General features: G+C 39.3%; 1 protein-coding gene across 7 annotated transcripts in view; it reads right to left on the minus strand.

Annotated features, from left to right (window-relative positions):
* Window positions 1–16,770, minus strand: part of znf536 (zinc finger protein 536) — a 232,127-nt gene that overhangs the window by 139,626 nt on the left and 75,731 nt on the right. For all 7 annotated transcript variants that reach the window (XM_020605877.1, XM_020605879.1, XM_020605878.1 and 4 more), the window contains one exon: window positions 13,096–13,195. The gene's annotated coding sequence lies outside the window, so the exon portion shown is untranslated. The remainder of the gene's footprint in view (window positions 1–13,095; window positions 13,196–16,770) is intronic.

The following is a 16,770-nucleotide window of genomic DNA, read 5'->3' on the forward strand; positions in this document are numbered from 1 at the left end:
AGGGAGATTGACAGTCATCTTGAATTTCTTCCATTTTCTAATAACTGCACCAACAGTTGTTGCCTTCTCACCAAGCTGTTTGCCTATTGCCCTGTAGCCCATCCCAGCCTTGTGCAGGTCTACAGTTTTGTCTTTAGTGTCCTTAGACAGGTCTACAGTTTTGTCCCTAGTGTCCTTAGACAGCTCTGTGGTCTTGCCCATAATGGAGAAGTTGGAGTCTGATAGATTGATTGTGTGGACAGGTGTCTTTTATACAGGTAACGAGTTCAAACAGGTGCAATTAATACAGGCAATGAGTGGAGGATAGGGGGGCTTCTTAAAGACAAACTAAGAGGTCTGTGAGAGCCAGAATTCTTGCTGGTTGGTAGGTGATCAAATACTTATTTCATACAATAAAATGGAAATAAATAATTTAAAAATCATAATTTTTTTGTAGATTCTGTCTCTCACAGTTGAGGTGTACCTACGATGAAAATTACAGAACTGTCCATTCTCTGTAAGTGGGAAAACTTGAAAAATCTGTTGTGTATCAAATACTTACTTGCCCCACTGTATATGTATATAAAAATAAATAAATATATAACAAGTGTTGAGGGGGAGCTACACTGAAAGCATAGCTTTGCAAGCTACCAATTACTTTACCCATGAACAAGTTGAACTACACAGCAACACTACCCTAGGAGGAAATCTATTTTTGCTAACTAAAGCTATTTAGAAAACATAGTTCAAACTAGTTTGTTAAAAAAAAAAATCAACTTGAAAATAGACTTCAAAACAAAATATAATACATAAACATCACATGTAAAAAAAAGGTATTCAACTGAGTTTATTACCTGACACCTAAATCTGTCCTAAATAATATCTGGGCTTTTCACAAGGACAAAATTGTGAGGAGTGTTTTTTTCTTTTTTCTAAACAAATCTGGAATTTGTATTGTCTGACTACAGTTAAAACAGTTCAGAAAAAATATTAAACTTGCACATTTTAGACCATTTGTCTGACTTGTAAACTGGTCTAAAGCTGGACTGTTGTCTGACTTAACAGTTTGTTACATCTGACTTGTACAAGAACTAAAACTCTTGTCAAAGTCATGCATTTGCTTAAATAAGGCCAGGGTGAGTCTTCTTCTTTATCCATGATGATGTCATTGCTGTGTGAGCACTGAGTAACACCCGCCCTTTTGCAAATGCACTACACAAAGGTCAAGTGTGTGGTGGTGGCAGCCTGATGAATGCATTGCATGGACATGCCTTCACAGTGGTCAGGATGAAGGGAAAAGGGGGTGAGGCTGGCCAAAGGGACTTCAATTACAGCAGAGAAGCAATGGTCAAATAAAAATAGGAAATCATTCCTTTCTTTTTATGGCTCAAATTTGTTTGTGGTTCCAGTAACTACAAAAAAGGCATAAAAGTAATTAAACTTCATTCATCACTATGTACAAATGAATGTAGTTTAATAGCTCTGACAATTGGCAAGCTGGACTGAAGAAAAGTCCAATATGGCTTAAAAAGATGGCACGTAAGGGTCCATCAGAAGAAAAGCATGAAAATAAATTGTCTGAGGAGTAAAGATGAGGAGGTTGTTTTTTTCTTAAGTTATAATTCAGGAATAGCTTATTTGTATACAGCATGCTGTCCCTATTTATTCTCTCTGTATGTGTTAAGACAGCACCCTCACAAAGTCAATGTGATATGAAGCATGATAGCAAATTAGATGAATTTGTAAAAATGTAATAATAACAACACCAAAAATAAAACTGGAGCAATTTTTGTTGTCATTTTTTTAACTGATCTACCAGATCTGAACAAAAATATCTTTCAAATAATACATGTTTTAGCACTCAATTATGTTTTCTTGGTTTGGTATGGTTTATGTTCCTATATGAAAAGATGATAATAATGGTGAAAAAGAAAAGGCCAGAGAATGGAGAGTAAGGAAGACAAAAGGAGGAACAGGGACAGAAAGTAGGCACGGCACATAGTGTGAATGCTGAAAGAAGAGATGTAGAAAAGTTAGAGCGGTTGTACTGCTGCTTTGGTTTAAGGTAAAAATATTTGTGTTAATGCACTTGTAGCTATATAGAGCCCATCTCATGACCTTCAGGAGAAAAACATTCTACATGATTTCAGTTAAGCTGCCTCATGACAGTAGTGCACGGACTGACTGACATTACCTGCTGTCAACAATGCCTGTTTGACTGGGACATGCACTTTTTCTTTTGTAATGGCTCGTGAGCTGTTATCGTGTGTGTTTTGTGTGCCTGTGTGTGATTATTGTTCATGGATTTGGTGTCAGATCAACCATTGTCAATGAGCAGCTGGAGTGCACCTCCTCAGAGCCTCTGTCTCATCAGCAATCTCTCATAGCAATTTTTCACACAATGACAAATTATTTTAAAACAAACAGACATAAATTCCTACATTTATCCCCCACCTACCCCCAGAGTCTCAGGACTCAAAGGAGAACCCCCTAAAAGCATGGTGTAATTGGCCACCCATTTTAAATATAGACTTATAACCTTTAGTATAGATTTATGAACCTTTATTCTCTCCATATTAAACAGTATCACTCCAGCGTCAAGAGAAGCATTCCTTCTCATCTGGAACATGGTGACCCAGACGTGGCCCCTGGAGTCCAAGGAACAGGCCATACAGGAGGTGGCAGCAAGGAGGTGCACTGCACATCAGGTAGCCATACCATTTACGGTCAAAGTCCTGCTTCTGCACCAGAGTCAGAGGATGCGTGGCCTCTGGCTGTTGTCAGCCCTGAAGATGGAAATATCCTAGTGGAGTCCTGTTCTGTTTTATTATGTTAGATATGGTTTTTCACTGGCAAAGAGATCCTAGCATACACTACATATATAACCTTGATCACCTGGATGCGCTGAAGACTGAGCTTGGTCAGGTTTGGTAGTTCAGCTTCTGGGACTAGCACCATTATTGCCTTCCTGCCTGAACCCCTGATCTCATCATCCATGACAGAGCATTCTACTCGAAGAAGGGGCTCCTGACCAATATTGCACCTTGGAGAAACATGGGTTGAGGAAGAATCCCTGTCAAATCTATGGTTGTAACAAGCCAGGCTTTCAACTGAACATGATGAGAAGAAGCACTCCTGGAGATACAACCAGGAACCACATCCCCATCCTAGCATGATTCAAGACAGCTTTGGAGAATGTCCCCCTTTCATCGTCTATACAGAAATATGCAGGATGTGCCTATACTGTAACAAATAATGGGCCCTTCTACAGGAAGTCATTAGCTGGCCACATGGACTGGGACCTGCTAAAGATGTAAACACCCATAATGAAGCTTCCGGAAGATGTGTGGTTATTGCAGTGGATGGTAAATTGAAAGTTGTGAACCAAAACTTGCATGTTCTGTCATTACAATATTAATCTGATTTTGCAATGATGGATTCATAAGATGATTATCTGAGATCCTGCTCTAACATTATACTTCTATATGACAAAAACTACTCTAGAAGATTTCACTAGTGGAAAATAATTAAAACATCATACCAGTGTTTTTGCACATTCAGTCCAGGAAATCCTGTGTTTTTAGACCATACTGTATTATTGATAACCATTTCCCAGTTCATACAATTCATCATATTTTTAAATGCTTTTGTCCAGCCTTCTAGGGGCCCATTGGTTTCACCCCATTTTAATACATAGTCAAAATCAACTTGCAGATTCAGATTTGTTCAGTAGAAAGTAGCTAATGCATCATAATGAAGCACATGCTGTATTTTTTCACCTAATTTTAGATACTTAATCATCTTAAGATCCCAGAATGATCTGTGAATCCTTCCTGGTGGTTCATTTAAGTGCTGATGTGATGGCCTGTTGATGGAACTTTGCCATTCAGGGGCAACACAGCATTGCATTCATAAGCAGTGGTGTTTGGATACTCAACAGGGAATACAATGAATTAGTCAGCCATAAATGTCATAAAAACTTGTCATAAATCTAACACTTAGCTGTATTATTCAAAGTGGAAGACAGTTCTTGCTACACAGCAGCACAGAAATGTACCATCCTTTCATTAAAATATGTTGTTGTTGTTTTACATGCTGTATAAAATATCAGTAAAATCATCTGATAATACACCATCAATACCATCACTCTAAAACTCTGCATAATGAGTACTTTTACTTTTGAATGTACAAACACTACTAAAAAGAGCATTTTAAACATCCACTTTATGGATTTGAAGTAGAGATTGATATTTTGGTTAATTCAGTCTTTTCCAATCTGAAGTTAGTGCCATTATGTCAGAAAACATAACATAACTGTCTTTCATTTGACAAGAACTAAAAATACACAGACAATAGCGCTGAGATCTGCAGAAGCAAAAACGGAGAGAAAATGTTTTGTCTTGCAGCCGTGTTTTCACTCCACTTTCCCACCCCATGCCAGCGACTGCAGAATAAACGGATATGTGAATTAAACCCCATTGTTTTAAAAAGATCTGCTGCTAAATTTAGGCGCTGCTCTTATTTTCCCTCATTGTGAAAGAATGTACCAGTTATATTTGTGTTTCATTTTCTTTTTGTTTCTTTATCCCTCATTATCATCTTGGGCTATATACATCTGGTGTTGTTTTGAACAAGTGTGAGCAGTGTATCTGTGCACGTGTCAAAGCAAAAGAAAATAAAACACATACACACATGTATAGTTCAGCCATGCGATTTTTGCAATTAGAAAAGACACAAAAATAATTATTCTGCAGAGCAGTCAGTCAACATATCCTGAGTCGATGATGCACGGATCACATGTTTAATAAAAAAGGTTAATCAGTTGTTAATCAGAGGATTAATAACTTGTTATTTTCTTTACAAAACCATTAATATTATGCCATAAATATTTAATGTTGGTTTTTTTTCTTTTTTTGGGTGGAAATGACAGCATGGGGGTGGGGTGATATGTGTTTGGTGATGCAGGGCAGAGTGAGCAATATCCAGGCATCAGTGTGCATTAATCATGCTTTGGTGAAGACAAATAAATTCATTCATGTTTATTAATACAACCTTGGAGAAAACAATACTCTTTACATTATTCACTGAGTTATTAATAAAGGATTTATGAACAGGAGGACCACAGGACAGAGACTGGGGATCAGGAAGAAAGAAAGGCTGACTAAAAGGGGGGAACAAACAAGAAAAAGGGAGCGGGAGAGGAAGGTCAGAGTCACCAAGCCTGGAGCAAAGGTTCGTTCCTGTTTAAGGTGGAAAGGCCATGTTTACATATGGGTGTGTGTGTGTATGAGAGAGAGGGAGAGAGAGAGAGAGAGAGAGAGAGGCCTACTACTGGAAAGCTGGGAGTTAAACAAAGATTTTCTGCCCTCACTCTTTTTCTCTTTAACAAATTACCCTGCCCGTTTGCTAATCAAAGCAAAACAAATATTGCTTTTCATTCGCTCCATTTGTTTGAATGAACATACAGACATTCCCAAAATACTCATTCAGAGCTCAAATGTAATTAAATTGTGCCTTTAGTGAAAACATGCAGTGGTACTCCAATTAGTTGTGTTTTTGTCATCTGGTAAAGACGGAGAATGGCAGTGGGTGTGCCCTGGGCACCTTGGTGTCCTGAAATGGAAGCATGTCGTGGTGGATGTGGGTTGGGGGGGATTTTGTTAGACAGTGTTTGGAGGCACAAGCCTGACTTTAATGCGGGTTTGAAGAGTTGGTGGGTCATTTAGTGATCTGATTCCATTTTATCTGCTGTGCTGTGATTAGGGTATGGTTGTCTGATAAATGTCATTGTCACCCATTTAATATGAACTATCAGTACTTTGGGGGCACCTTACACTCCATGAGACATTAGAAATTTGACAGGAGACAAGGGGAGAAAGGTCAGCCCCTGAAACCTCTACTTACAAAAACTGTTTTAACCCAAACAATAATCTTTCCCTTAACCTAACCATGCCTAGAGCAATCTTTAAATACAAATGGGAACTGTGGTATCAGTCCCCTTCGTAATAAACAAGAGACTTAATTGAATACTTTATTTTTTAAAAGAGTGGAAAAGTGTGGCTAGACCTCACTGCTTCTCTAACAATAAGCTAAAATTATTAATAGTACAAAAAATACAAATAGGGACCCACTCTCTTGTGTGAGCTTGGCTACTCAGCTACTCCAGAGTCTTATTGTTTTATTGGCTTTAGGGCGCTGTCTTCTGCGCCCTTTTTACACCCATTTAATTGTAATAGATGAGGGCAGGATCAGGAGGAAGTTAGTGCTGAAATAGTGTGTATTGCATGGCTGGGGCAGCACTCATTAGGAAGGAGAATGCAAACAGATTCACTTTTGCAGTTAATTTCATACTGTATAACTTCATTTGAAGAAATATTAAAAAAAACTTTAGTTAAAAAATAAGTCAAAACTTATTCATTGCTCATTTCAAATATGTAATAATAATATATTAAGCTTGATAACTGTGAATTAAACTTTCTGGCTAGTGGGGCACCGCATGTGTGAAACCAAGTGTCCGATCTACTTCAATATTAATTGTCAAATAAAACAAATTGCCAAGAATTGACAAGGACAAGACAATGCAGGAATAAGAGCTACAAATGACTTTGTACATTTTTCTGGGAGTACTCCATTTCTGCTAGCTTTCAGTGATGTCACCAGATTATCACATCAACATTAGTTAAAACAATGGAGAAAATATGGAGTTGTGTTAATGCTTAATGTTAGTGAAGATGGGTCTGCCGTCCATCTGTGTAACCATCTTATAATCTTTGTCATACTCTTTTTCTTCATCTTAATCATTTTTGCTTGTTTTTCCTTTTTTCCAAATTGTGTTTTTATTGAAGGTCTATATGGATCGCTCAGCAAAATGTCATCCATCAAGCTGTCAATGAATCCATCTTTTCATTTAATGATCAGCCTACCTGATATGCATTTTACATGGCTCCATATACCTATAATGGGAATCAATGGAAAGCAAATAATGCTGGAAGCCAGTAAGCTGCATGTCTGATGGACAGATGTGGATGCCGGCTATTTGTCAATATGCACAGCTCTGTTCTTATCCGTGTGGCTTTGTACTGTATATGCCTGGATGAATGTGGCTGCAAAGGTGGCTCACTGCGGGTTAGAGACTGGTTATGAGTCTGTACAGTCCTGCTGCTACATTTCTCCCTTTTGGCTTGTCATTAAAAAGAGAAAGGAAGAGATTGAGTGAAAGAGACAGAAAGAAAGGAGAAGCTGGTAATGATGAAGCCAGAAAGAGGGAAAGAAGAAAGACAATTAATAAAAGAGGATGAGGAAGAGATGGAGAGCAGGAGGCTTCAAAAAAGGATAAAGTGAAAGGGCCAAGAAGGGAGAGGGAATGGGGGGGGGGGGGGCAGCGGTGCGCCGTGGAAATACTGATTTCATCATATGATTGTGGAGGAAAGGGAGGTGGCAATGGTGGCTGTGGCAGCTCTAAAACACATAACTTTTTACGAAGTGAAAATCAAATATTAAAAATGACAGGCCTTATAAGTGTGCTGAGTGAGCTCGGGTCACGGAGGGAGGGAGGCGCGGGTGGCTTGTCAGCTACTATCTGTCAGGGCGAATTAGAAACAATCAGGGCCGAGTGAAAGGGAAGGTGATTGTTATTAAGCGGCAGGGCCCTGCGAGCCGGCGCCCCAGATGTGGCCGTGCATATAAAAGAACAGGAAGCTGGCAGTTTAATTCAGGAAGCTTGTCGAGGCGAGTGAGCAATGCCACAAAGGAGGAGAGGGAGGTGGTGGGTGCTGGAAGGGGTGACAGAGGATATGAGGGGGTTGGGGCTTCTTGTTGCTAATATGCTGGAAGTTACTTTAATAACATACTAAGGCTTTTGTGGAATTGTGGAAGGATGATCCTTTTCTTTGCTTTTTCCTTGGCTCATCCATCTCTGTCCAGCCCACACAGTGAAGTGGTGGGTCAGTCCATAGAAAGGGCAAGAGGAAGAATCACTGGTGAAATCTATATGAGTCAGCCTTAACACACACATACATATGCAAATGTCTGAGGTGGGGAGCAATAACCAAATCATATATCAGCTACAACTTAGGAGGGTAATGGGACAGAGTGAGGCCCCCCTGAGCATGCATGTGTGTGTGTAAGCTGGTGTCAGAGCCCATTACCCCTGAATACTATTTAAATCTTTTTTATTTTCTTTTTCTTGTTATAATTACCTGACAGCCCCTCACTGTCTCTCTCTAAGCTGCTGTCAATGTTTGGTCCACATGCACACACATTTTCACTCATGCACACCCATTGCTGTGGTAAACAAGCACACTGGTGGACATGGACATGATGTGATTTTGATGGGGGGGGTGATGTGTACAATATGTTAGGCACAGGGGGGTGGGGGTATTTGAATGATGGGGAGAGACTAATCTGCCAAGAGGCTGCAGACTCAAGGGCACATTGGTCATTGTGACACTGTGGAAACCACACTGCCACACAAACTGTCAACTTACTGCAGAAAGAAATCTTGATATCTCAATTTAACTTTTAATTTGTTGAATGGAGATCAAACAAAGCCTGATCACATTTAAGAGCAATAAAAACACAAATACTACCAACGCCAATCAACACCTGCATCTGAGACAGAAAGTCAAGTGGATCCATTGTCTCTCAAATATGTTCGCTTAACACCTTTTACGTGAAATCAATCGGAAGTACAGAAGAAAAAAAAGAGCAGAAATGAAGGAGATGTTAAAACAGTTTCTTTCATATTGTGCTTCTGTCTTGGAGCATGACAGGCTTTGATTTCTGTTTACTTTGTAGTGAAAGATATCGCAAGGAATTATCCCTCCCCTTAAGAATCACTGATCATCCAATAGGTTGAAATAAAATAGGCTTGTCACATGCTCCCTTTCTCTCTGTCTCTCTTGTTGTCTTTATCGTGGTGATCAGTCGAACGCTCGCCTAACATGAGCAGTCTGTGATTTCCTCCTCCCAGGTTTTTCTTCCCGTTGTCGCTGGTGATGTAGCAGAGGTTATGGTGTTAAACATGGAGCTGCTAAACATTCCCCAAGGTAATAGCAGTCAGTGTATATACAGTACAGTGCTCTACGGTGGCAGGAGGTTGCTGCTGAGTGTGGAAGCAATAGAGAAAGAGGCAAGGGGGAATGTGAAATTGGGAAAATGAAAGAAAATAAAATAATTAACAAAGGTGAAATGAATACTATACAGAAGGAGATGGAAGAAGATGGTAAACCAAAGATATAAATAGGCAAAAAGGCAACAAGGAATGATAATGATGTCTCACTGTTATGACACTTAAAACATGCTGGTTGGTGAGTGAGCACAGGTACAAGCGCTGTGGCTGTGGCTGCATGGGTTTAAATCCAGTTTTTAACAAAGTCAGTTATTCCAGCTATTTATCCAGTACTACATCACTTCTTGGATATACTGTGTACAGTGCATAGGGTGCCTGGGATATTATTTGATAATTCATTCGTGACCTTGGAAATAGTAGTTTGACAAAGTTATTTTAACTGAAGTTCCACTTAGTAGTTTTTCTGAGGGTCTCAACCAAATATCAGTCTTTGTCGTACATTAAAGTTGGCTCACAGGGTCGGAGATGTCCTGGCGTTCCCCAGCTGATCCAGTCCAACACAGATGAGGATTGAGAGCTCAGTAAAAAAAACTGCAATGTGAACTTTGAGTTAAGACATCATTGCCAAACACCATAATATTGACTACATGCAAAGTATCCTTTGACTGATGGTCAAGGCATGATTGCACCACATCCTCCTTTGTATGCAGTTATAATGCATGGCACCAGAATGCCCTCCAGGCCATAAAGTATGAATGGTAAATGAACTTTCATAGCACTTTTCCATGCAGTATGCAAGTTCAAAACACTTTACATTATTTTTGCCCATTCATCCATTCATACACACTCATACACACACACTTACACCTGATGGCCATACAGTCATTCAGACACTGGTGGGAAGGCCACGAGCATGTGGACTGGAAAAGTCCAACCAAAAACCCTCCACTCAGGAGATAACCCACTCCTGAGTTATAGCTGCCACCAGGAAGCCAGATTCTCATTTTGTTCCCTACTAAAAGTACAGAAATGAACAGAGAACATGCTTAGTATGAGTATGTATGTAAATTTTACTCTTGATGAACAAGTGAAATAAAGAGATGATATTTTACTGTTGGAGGTGGAAATTGTCCAACCCCCCACACCCCAGCCCTCTTTTTATACTCCAAAGGCCAAAACTAGGCTATGTCTAAGATTTTACAATGATTAGCGAGGGAGGGACAGGAAGGATATGTGCTGGGGAAGCATTAGCCATTAATGACCAAGGAGGAAGGGAAAGGGTAAGAGGGGATGACAAAGAGAGAGAGAGGACTCTCCTGGCATGGCTCAGCATGGGACTTGTACCTTTGCTGTCTGGACTTCCAGGGGTCTTGTGTTCAAACAGATCAGTGGCTTAGTAGCAGGGGTTTTAAGACCTGTGCTACTAGAAAGGGAGCAGGAGGTTTGAGACCAATATATAAAACATAAAAATTAATTGAATTTAATCATGTTTATGATTATGAACTGCATGTAAAGTTCATTTGTTTCTGTAATGACAGCTGGCATTTAAGTTGCTAATCTGGATGAATGAGAATACTGGATACTCTTTATCTACAAAATTATTCATCAACATGAAATTCTTTAGTTTTTTTTTTTTTCTTGAAGCATCATTCATTAAAAAAAAGTAAACTGAGCCGAACTGATTCCAAAATTCTGAGTTTGGGCTCATATGTTTGGCTCTCAGTTCTTTGACTCATTTACAGTCATCTGTCAAAATGACAGTTCAATGTCATCCCAAACACACATAAAACGTTCACATGGTGTCCTCTTCCTGGAACTGCTGTGAAGTCTGGGAAGAGAATCTAACACATCACCTTCCAAAAGCCTTAATAAATCATCTTAACTCAAACCTGTCATCTTTTTTGTAATATCCACCATCCAGCAAGTTATACAACCTAAATGACAAAATAGGTTGTTTGTCATTACGCACAAGAATCTGTTAGTTTTGTGGTCTGGCTCACCTCCTGGCTGTACTTCAACAACCTTTACAAAAAATGCTTACAAAACCAATACTTGACAACTTTCTGATCTGCCATGAGTAGGTATGTAGGTAAAAATGACTTGGTTAAGGTTAGGGAACGAATGTGGTGGTTGTTAAAGGAACCCAAGTTGAAGTGAACAGCAGTCTCCTGGGTCACGTGCTTGTCTGGAGCAAAATGTTTACCAAGCCTCATTCCAAAGATGTCCTGTGGCATAAAGTCACAGTGCTTTTCAAAGAAAATAGTTACTATTCACATGACCACAGGTATTTGCTTGGGCCATCTTATAATGGGTGGAGACTGTAACCACTGTCTGGATGAGATCTCCCCCTGTTTACAACCACCTGTCATTAAGTGAATAAATGACATACTTATGTAACATGGTAACAACTACACCAACTCCATGACAGCTGAAGAAAGCTATGAAATGTGTCTGACATCATGAACCTTGTGAAGACCAATGTCCAGTTAAACTGCTGCTTTAAGGGTAAAGAATGAACCTTTAAGTTCAATTGAATTTAAGATGTTTTTAGATGTTGAACACAGAAAAACACTGCTGGTTTTCTACTGAGGTCAGTTTGTAATACCAAAATGTTCTTAAAAAAGAAAAGAAAGAAAACAATTAAATCAACAATTTCCACAGCAAATTAAGTGTAAAATACAATGTGAGCTTTGAATATTTACGTCTGACTTCACAGTCCATGGGGCGGTGCAATGAAAGAGGACTACACATGCTACACTTCTGTTTATTTCTTGTACTGTATTGTACCTGGCTCACACATACAGCACACTAACATTTGAGCTACACCTTCCAAGAGTAAATAAAAGTGAAGGAGTTTTGCTGGACAACAGTTTCCACTTGTGAGTCATGTGTCAAGCCTTGTTATATTCTACTGTGAAGTACAGGTAGATTACAAGGTGTTGTCCATCCCCTGCTCCCTGCTCTTCCTGGTGTGGGATAACGTGAAACAGGGTCACATAAAACCAGAATGGCCTTCACTTAGTGTTCCCTGCATCCCCTTTCTCCCCCATCCCTCCCCTTCTCCTTGCACCTATTCCTCTGTTCTTATTTTTATTTATTTATTTATTTTTTTTTGTACTATGAATAAATTTAGTCTGTCCCGGTCATGAAAATGTCAAATACCTAAAATACACCTAGGCTAAATAGCATATTAATTTTTAATGCCTGCTCATCCTATGCTGCTATTCTCATATCAGGCCTGTCTGCCAACAGCTGTTGCTGGCTCTCTGGCTGGGAATTTATCATCCATCTAGCTAAAGCAAGAGAGAGAGGCAGAGAATTTTAGAAAAAAGAGATGGGAGACATTGTTCAGAAGACAAGGCAAAGGGGAGGGATGGATATGTGTTTTCATGGATTCCGAGCTTGCATTTATATCACCCACACCTCGCAAGTTTCTTTCTTTGATATACGAGTGGGATTCAATTACACTAATGCCAAACATAAATTGTTCAAGATTCCTTCTTTTTTCCCCCTTTGCCGTGTGTTATAGAGCAAGCCTCCTCATACATAAAAGAGAAATAAGGAGCAAAGTGGTGACATTGACGCTAGAGGTAGTGACATTGGGGAGAGCAGGAGAGGGAGGCGAGATGCACTGAAGCAATGTGCCAGTGTGGGTGTTGAATGCCACCCATGTGCGTTTTTAGGTGGCATGTGGTGGATGATTATCATAGATTATCACAATCCAGATTGTTACAAGTTCTGTCTGCGCACATAGCAGCAGTGTACTGTAGCTGTGTGACTGTGTGTGTGTGTGTGTGTGTGTGTGTGTGTGTTTGTGTGTTTTGGTTTAAGACAGAGTGCCTTTGGGGATAAGACTAAATGGTGAGTGAATGACGAACAGTTGGAGTGTGTGAGTGTATGTGTGCATTTATTTGTGTGTATGTGTCTTGTTCTTTTATCCCTACAGTATGAGAAGCAAATATACAGGGTTGAGAAAAAAATGTGACAAAGCTTCAAGTTGAGGACATTTTGCTACAGGCTAAGGTAAAAATGGTGTGTGAACTCACCTTAACACACCAACTGCATGCTGGAATGCAACCTGTCTGTTAGGATCAAGTGGGCTCTTAGTGATGCTCCTGACTCACTGCTGCTTACTGGAATGGCTGCCTGGAGGGAGAAACAGTGGAGGGTTAGGATTAGGAGAGAAGATGATAATGAAATATAGACCTGAAGAGGCAAAGAGGAAGATGGACAGGGGATTCACCATGAAGAAGACAGTGATGGGTGGGGAGGAGGAAGAAGATGAGGTGGGGGAGGAGTGATGTCAAGATGAAAATCTAACTAATTCAGCAAGCAACATTGCAGAGGTCAAGGGAACGCAGCCGAAAAAGGTTAAAGATGAAATCAAAGCCAGCACGCTGTGGTGCCCGGAGGCACAGCTGAAAATCTATCCCTCCAAGGCAAGGCCACCGCTGACGCGAGGCAGACAAGAAGCTAAATACTGCACGCCACACGGGGATCTTTCATTTTCAACCGATCAATAAAGGCTTATATTTATCAGGGCCTCTGAGCAGCTGCCACGTCTGACAAACCTCCACTTCATTTCTGCACTCCTTCTCTGCTCGTTTCTCCTCCTCCTTTTCTTCCTGTAGCCTCCTCCTCCTCCTCACCCCTGCATGCCAAATTGGGACCCATCGACCATGAAAAGGGGCAGAGACCCTGGATTGCCATTAACCCCCTTGTGTCACTAGACTGTCTAACTCACACACACACACACACACACACACACACACACCCTGGAGATGCAATCCTGCTAAAAGTCTGTCTCCCCTTTCTTTAACGAAACATGCCTTATCATTATGGCCTTGGCACAGGCACCAGCACCTCTTCATGTCTTTTGTTTCTCAAGCTGTCCATGTCACCGAACATACACACATACACACACACACACACATCTACTACTCTGCCACAGCCTGATTTAACTTTTAATTTCTATTATGCCGTAAGTATCTTTTTTGCCAAATTTATTTTATATAGCAAAAAAAATCAAATCCCAAATTACCACTGTAAATCTGAGGAGCATTATGAGAAGCGGAAGATTGGGTTTAGGGGTCTGAGTTAAAATAACTGGCTGCCTAATCATCTGCAGAACAATATTTGCTGTGAGGCATTCTAAATAGATTATCGCTAGTCCATCTGTGTCATCATTGATTTATAAGGCATTAAGCTGCTTGGGGAAGAGATAGGGCCTTGCTTTCTCTGCCGTTAAAGGGGCTTCTTGTCGAAATCAAGGGCACAGCAATGGAGCAACTGTGGCAGTCATCTAACCTCCCCTTTAATCATCAGGCAAGAGGAAGTGAAAATAGGACGGGCATGTCTTTCTTTTTTTTTTTTGAAAAGGAAAAGTATGAATCCAAAATTTCTGCATCTCTTTTTGTTTGCCGATACAAAGAGACTGGGAGGAGGGGAGGAAGCCCAGGAAAGATAATACACACAGAGAGAAACAAATAGCACACATAAACACACATGCACATACCCACGTGTAGATAAAACAAAACAAACCAAAACAAAAAAAGAGAAAAAAAAAACAAGGACGTCATTAACATATGAATGCTATATGCAAATGGTAGAGAGAGAGAGCAGATGTTGTTGCATTTAATTGACCTATATGTGAATTGCATCCAAACCTTTCACTTTGTTTCCTGGGACCACTGTGTAGACTTTTGACTGGCTTTCTAGTAGCACTAGCAGTGTTCTAGCATAAAGAGAGGGACTTGACTAGAAATGGAAGAGAACAGAAAAGAATAGGATTCTAGGGAAGGAAGGGGCCTTTGTTGAAAAAATGTGAAAATTCGCTGTTTGCTGCTGTTTTTTTTTTTTACTTTATTTTTTTCGATTAAATCTCTCCCACAGCTGTACTTTCATTACTGACATGGTCGTGGAAGTAACTAAGGACATTCACTCAAGTATAGTGTTCAAAAATTTGAGATGCTCTGGTTGAGTATTTTTATATTATATTACTAATCTATACTTTACAATTTAGAGAGAACTATTGTACTTATTACTCTGCTACATGTATTTTAATGTTATTTTTATTAGTTACTCTGCAGATTTTACATAAAAATCAAGTTAATAAAATATAGCTCTTCTTATAAACTATCAGCACTATTCTGTATACGATTGCTAAAACTGTTAAATATTAGCAGCACCCCAAGGAACTACATAATAAATGTGTTTACATGGTGAAAGAGTAATAAAAATATTACCATATTATCATTTTCTGTATCTAATACTACATGAGTCTGAAAGGGGACATTGTTCATGATATGTATTTTTATTTTTGTTCATCATTCTTTAGATTTCAGTCCTGGTTAATTTGGTGCCACCTGTGGTTATCCTGGCAAAACTGTATCCTGATAATTGTGTTTAAATATGGCCTAACATGTTTTGGTTGACCCGCAACTTTTATTCCGGTCCACAAAGTGCTGTATTGTAATCAGACAGGACTTTGGCATCAGAGACATGCATTTGTCTCCTGCATGTAGTTAAATTTAGGCTTCATAAACACTGATCTGCTTTAAAAAGTGAAAAAGTAAATGCATACAGTGTTGTGGCATTGTTAATGTTTTTCCAAATCCACACTTATTTTGTAACATTTCGAAAGTGTTTTGCCTAAGCATACCATTTGGTGACAGATGGTGACTACTTATAGTACTTGGGCTGTTGCTTTTTCACTAGCAATACTGTTGTCTAGCTTGGTGCACTAAGTGTTAACTATAGAGGACTATTACATTTAATTAAGAATTTCACAAACAGTAACACAAATATTATACCTAATATAATAATACTCTGAGTGAAATAGAGTGGCTATGCCTCTCTCTCCAACAATAAGCTACAATTACTGAAAGTATGAGAAATATAAACAGGGACAACCTCCTTTTTTCCCAGGCCCTTAATGCTGCTCAGCTGATCATTCATAAATTCGTTTGTGTTACTGGTTTTAGGGCACTATCGTCTGTGCCCTTGTTCCACCCATTTAGATGTATTAGATGAAGCCAGGAAGCTGCTACTAAAACACTGTGTATTGTGTAACTGAGATGGCACCCATTATGGAAGAGAATACAAAATAGAATTAATGTTACTGTTAATTTCATCTTTATTTAAAGTGACTTTGCAATGATTAAAGCTAAAAACTATATTGTTTGATCATTTCAAATAAGGAGTAATGTATTTTTTTAAGCTTTCTGACTCAAAATTGCTGAATTAAGCACATGTGCCATCCATTGACCAGCTTCCATTTAACTCATAAAAATATTTCTCAATATGAACATGTGTATACTTTGCAAACATATTCATTGAATTTGTTTCCTTACGTTGATTTGTTCAGTGTAAAGTTGGCAGCACTGCCTTTCTTTCCAAACATATTTGCTCTTGTAGTTTTGTAAGAATATAACGCTATGTTACTTATGATAGTTTCTACACCATAAGTGAAAAGTGTGCATGTGCTGGCTTTTGTCTTCCCTATCATGTGTAGTGTATTCACAACCTATTGCATATGAATCCCTAGTGCAAAGGGGATACTGCATGCAGACTTTGCCATGTAATAATAAAAAAACAACTATATAAGGAATGTAAATACACTGAATGGCTGTTGCTGAATAAAAATACTAATATCAAAAGTGGGATTTGATATTAAATGTTAGGGGTTACACTGCACTGATTTATAATGAAGAACTTCTACA

The sequence above is a fragment of the Monopterus albus genome, unplaced genomic scaffold (genome assembly GCF_001952655.1).
Source record: "Monopterus albus unplaced genomic scaffold, M_albus_1.0 scaffold73.1, whole genome shotgun sequence".
NCBI classification, from domain to species: domain Eukaryota; kingdom Metazoa; phylum Chordata; class Actinopteri; order Synbranchiformes; family Synbranchidae; genus Monopterus; species Monopterus albus.